This window comes from Myotis davidii, unplaced genomic scaffold, assembly GCF_000327345.1.
Source record: "Myotis davidii unplaced genomic scaffold, ASM32734v1 scaffold100, whole genome shotgun sequence".
Taxonomy (NCBI): Eukaryota; Metazoa; Chordata; class Mammalia; order Chiroptera; family Vespertilionidae; genus Myotis; species Myotis davidii.
The window spans coordinates 1,033,068-1,038,331 of record NW_006292691.1 but is presented as its reverse complement, the minus strand read 5'-3'; positions in this window follow the sequence as shown (position 1 = coordinate 1,038,331).

Sequence of the window (5,264 nt, the reverse complement as noted above, 5' to 3'; positions counted from 1 at the left end):
CTTTCCAGAAATGGATTGTGTGCTTTAATCACTGGGGGAGGGCCACAGGAAGGGAAGATTTGGTGATGGATGGCGCTGGGCACAAGCTTCCCCTTAGCACCCCTCCCCCACCAAGAAGTAAGAGGTGTGGGCCAAATCAGTGGTCTTGGTCTTAAGTGGCATCAGGAGCCAAGCAGAGAGGAGATGTGGAAGCTGCTGCAGGCGAGGTTGGAAGGCGTGGACAACCTCCTGGGGCCTGTGGACTGCTGGAGGGAGGCCCTAGTCATCCTAATGGCCAGCCAGGGCCCTGCTGCCACCCAGACCTCAGCTGACCACAGGTGCATGCCTGAGCCCAGCTCAGATGGGTAGCACTGCTGGCTGACACAGGGACTTGTGATTTTGAGACTGTTTGTTACATGGCATTATTGTAGCAATCAATAACTGATACATCTCTGTGGGCAGGACTCAGCCCACAGGCCTCCTGTTAGTGACCACTGGCCTAGGAATCCCCAAGACTCCTTCCAGTTTAGAATGTGACTAAGAGAAAAAAGAAAATTTAACTCCACATTCTTCACCCCCTTCCCCCTGCCCCCCGCCCCCCAAGAGCACTATAACCAGATAATGGAATTGCTTTCTACTCTGCTGAGCCATCATGGATCACCAGCTCACCGGGCCACATCTTCTGGGGTACAGGGCTCAGGGGCTGGAGCTGAGGGTGCTGGCAGAAGAGCCGGGTGAGCCAGGCAGAACAGCCGCCTGGGAGTGAGTCACAGTTCCAGAACAACCAGCAAATGGCCCAGCACCTGCTTGCCCACCCTCACCCGCACTTGCCAGCCTTACCAGAGAGTTTTGGCCGCTGGACAGTCATGGTGGGACGGGCCCAAACTGATGACCCTTCCAGAGAAAGTGACAGATGTTAGTTAGTGCCAGTGGGTCCTGTACTCCCCATCAACAGATGTCCAGACATGAAAAATTAGGGTAAATGAAGGGTGCACAATTAGACTCGGGCCCAAGCTGGGTTCTCCTGGGTGCCAGAGACAGCTGCAAATGCACGTCAGAGACAATTGTCCTGATGTGGCAGTGCCTGCCAGGCCAGGGTGCCTAGGGACAGCTGGACGAGGTGCTGACACGGGGCTCATTCCTCTGTGAAGTCGTCTCTCAGCTGCTAGGAGCGCCGCCAGCCCTTGGGCTTGTGTGTGTCCCGGCTCCAGAGCTGAGCTGGAGGAGCTGTGGATGGCCCCATCAGGGACATGGGCCCAGCTTGGGGGCCCAGCTTGTTGGTGGGTCTCCATGACACTAGCCCCAAGCTTGAGCTGGCAGCTCCTCTCAGGGGAGCCCTCCCTCTCTCCCCTCTCCTTCTTTTCTCAGCTTTCTCTCTGGCTTGGCCGTGGATCCTCCTATAACCAGCCCCAAGCAATTGGGCCTCATCTCAGCACCTCACAGCCTCTCTCTCCCATATCAGCTTGACTTTTTCTCTTACAGTATTTTGCTTGAAAATATAGGTTCAGGAGCCTCCTCCCCCTCCCCCCCTCCCCCTGCCAGTCCCCTGGTGCTGGCAAGAGACTGCTTGGTGGAGACCCCAGCGTGCCTGTGGTGCAGGCACTGAGCTGTTGGCTGAGAACAAAGCATCCTGGTGCCTCTGCAGCACGAGTCGAGCTCTGGGCACCGTGGCTGGCCAAAGGTTTGCAGAAAAGGTTTTCTTTGCTTTTAAGTGGAGCGCCTTCGGCATAAGACACACCCACATCTAAATATTATTATTCGAAAACTGTTCAATGCTCCCTAATGTAGATGAAGAGATAGGTTTGGTGTAAATGACACAACCTATCCTGACAGGTAAAAGCAGTGACTTCTAGGTGATTCTGAAACAACACGAGGGCATATGTTTTTAAGTTGTTTTGAGGTGAAACTCACATAGTGTAAAACGAAGCATTTTTAAGTGTACAATTTAGTACATTCACAATATTGTGCCACCACCTCTATGAAGTTACTTAACATTTTCATCATCCCACAAGGAAACCCTGTACCCATTAGCAGTCACTCCTCATCCCCCTCCCCCAGCTCCTAGGAACCATGGATCTACTTTGTCTCTGTGAATTTGCTTATTCTGGGCATTTCATATAAATGAAATCAGACAACATGTGGCCTTGTGTGTCTGGTTTCTCTCACTTAGTGTGATGCTTTTGCAGTTCCTCCATGTGGTAGCATGTGTCAATACTTCACACCTTTTTATGGCTGAGTAATACACCAGGGCACTTTTTATTAGATTCAGGCTGAATGGGCAAGAACTGAGCCCATCCTCCACCCAAGCCCTGTCAGTGGGGTCCGCTCCCTCAGATGAACTGGACCTCTTAGGTCAGGTCCCAGGAAGGAGGACCCTGGAGGAAACATGAGAACATGAGCTCCCGGCAGACCTCTTTGAAGGCCTCTCCCACTCTGGGCAAACCCAAAGAGGGAGCCTGGAGCCCGGCAAGCTGGAGGCCAGACAAGGGGCCCCTTTCTGTTGTGCACAATGCCCCATTGTGCCCTCCTCTGGGGAGAACAATGCAGCCCCCGGACAGGGGAAGCTGAGGACAAAGGGCCCATTTGTAAGGACTGTCCCCACCTGAAAAGCAGCACCCAAGGTCACACCTGATGGCAGAGCTATCCTTCCTTGCCTTCTATCTCCGAGAAGCTCCTGCATCCGGACAGAGACCCAGGGAAGCAGGGGCCAGCTTGGGCTGAGGGTGCTGGATTCTCCCTGCTTTCCCCAAATAGCTGTGCTGCCCCAAGTGCTGTGCCTGGACTACAGGGAGGAGACGTGCAGGTTTGGGGTTTTCATGGGAGAAACTGGGAGCAGGGCTTGGGCCAGGGCTAAAGTTCCCCTGATCCTCAAGGCTGTGAGCCTGCTAGGCACTCGCTCTCCTGCTGGGGGTTCACCAGGATGTGGAAGATGTTTGCACCGCCCACTGCAACATCTTTTACAGGTCCCACCTCAGAGTTGGGTTCCAAAGAAAGGGTTTTTCATTAGAAAGAAAAGGAAACTTGGGGAAAAATCATACTGTAAGATGCACTTACACACTATTACTCCAACAATGTTTGGGGGGAGGGATGAGGGAAAGGCTGGGGAGGGGTTCCAGAAGTTGTTGGCCTGGCCTAGTTTTGGGGGATTCTATGTCCAGAGCCAGTCCCTGATCTCATGGAGCTCACATTACAAGTGGTGAGGATACAATTAAGCAAAAAAGATTAATAATTTGACCACACAAGTATTGATAATTTATATGTCAAAACACTAGGAACAAGATTTTTTAAAAAAAACAACAAAAAAACAGGACAAATGCCGGGAGCCGGTCCATCCTTGCTGCTTGACACAGTCACTACAGGGAAGAAACATCTGCCCAGCATATGTTTCAAGGGACCTGGGGTATATGGCATACTGTTCTTAATATGTTTGCTCCCCTTCTTAGCGCTATGTGTTTTAACCAAGGTCACCTCTCTGGGAAAGGTTGTTTCCCCAGGTGGGGATTTTTTCCTGGAGTTAGGGATTAACAGGACTAAGGAAATGAATCAGTAAAACCCCTTAACTAAGTGCCAGGCGGGTAGTTAATCACGTTAACTACAAACAATCACACTTAAGCTACATAATCTTTACTTAGGATAATCTCCTCCAGTTACTTCCCTGTAGCTTAATAGAACAATAGAGTAGTGACCTTGGAATGGAGATAACAAACACCCTAACCTTTGGAATAGAATGGATAGGATTAAAATCAAATGGTATAAATACAGATGTAGCAGGAGAATAAAGCAAGAACCTCGCTATGCTGATCAACTGAACGCTGTCTCCTGTCATTCCTTCTTCACCTACTGTCCACACCTTTGGAAACCCCTGGACCTGTTGGGGTTGGACCCCAACAGACAAACATTTGCAATATACACAAAATAACAAGATCTTCAAAATATAGAGAGCTCTGACAAATGAATAAAAACTCATACCTACCTCGATCATTTGCTTCCAAGTGTCCCACAGTTTACCCAATGACCCCTGGGGCTCTAATGCCTACTCTGTCCAGCATACCCCTTCTTTCTTCAAAGGAATGCCTATGATTCCATCCTCTTGGAGCCACCTCTCCTGAGCACTGCCTGGACTGCTCTAGCCTCAGAATGTAGACCTGCTGGTGTCCTCACTGGGGTTCTGCTTGGGTCATTCCACCATGGCTGGAGGTCCAGACTTGAGAGCCTGAAGGAATTCTGCCTATCTAACAGCGGCTTTACTGACCTGAGCTAAATTTCAAGGCCTGCTCTGTCTCTCACCAGCTATGTGACGTCCACCACAGCATTCTCCTTGGATAGCAAAGATGAGAAGTCCAGGAGGGGACACCTGCAATGCACCTGGCCACACACCCATCCTATATAATAAAAGGCTAATATGCAAATTGACCAAATGGAGGAATGACCAGTCGCTATGATGCGCACTGACCACCAGAGGGCAGATGCTCAACACAGGAGCTGTCCCCTAGTGGTCAGTGTGCTCCCGCAGGGGGAGCACCACTTAGCCAGAAGTCCTGAGCGGGAGCCACTCCCACCTCCACAGCAGCGCTAAGGATGTCTGGCTGACGGCTTAGGCCCGCTTCCAGCGGGGAGCGGGCCTAAGGTGTCAGTCGGACATCCCCTGAGGGCTCCTGGACTGAGACAGGGTGTGGGTCGGGCTGAGGGACCTCCCACCCCCACCCCAGTGCACGAATTTTGTGCACGGGGCCTCTAGTACAGGCAATAACAGCCTGGGGCCCTGGATTGAATCACTGTTCCAGCCTTTCCTCTGTGGGACTGCAACTCCACACACCCCATGAGCCACAGAGAGGGTGAAGTACCTGCCAGAGTATACAGCTGCCCACAGCCCAGCTGTCCCAAATGATGATGTGCCCCTCAACCCCCCCTCCCATACTGGCCAGACACAAACATTCCAATAGTCTCCTTCCCATTGCATTTCTATTTCTGGAGTGCCTTCTACCCCCTCCCTAGAGTACAGGTCCTTGAGGGCTGACGCCTAGGTCAGGGAATGCACTGGGGGCCCTCTTCAATGTTGGCTGATGAATGAGTGAGTGAATGAATGAGTCAATGAATGGAGGGCGTCAACCCTTCCAAGTGGAGTGATGCTTATGGTTTCCTAGGTGCCCACCTCCTCGCCCTCACTGTTACAGTGCCCCGCACGGTCTGCTGAGTGCACGCAAGCGCTCGGGCCTCGCGACCGCTCCCCGCACGTGGGCGTGATCTCCCTGGTCCGGCCCGACGGAGTGGGCGTGGTCTCTCCG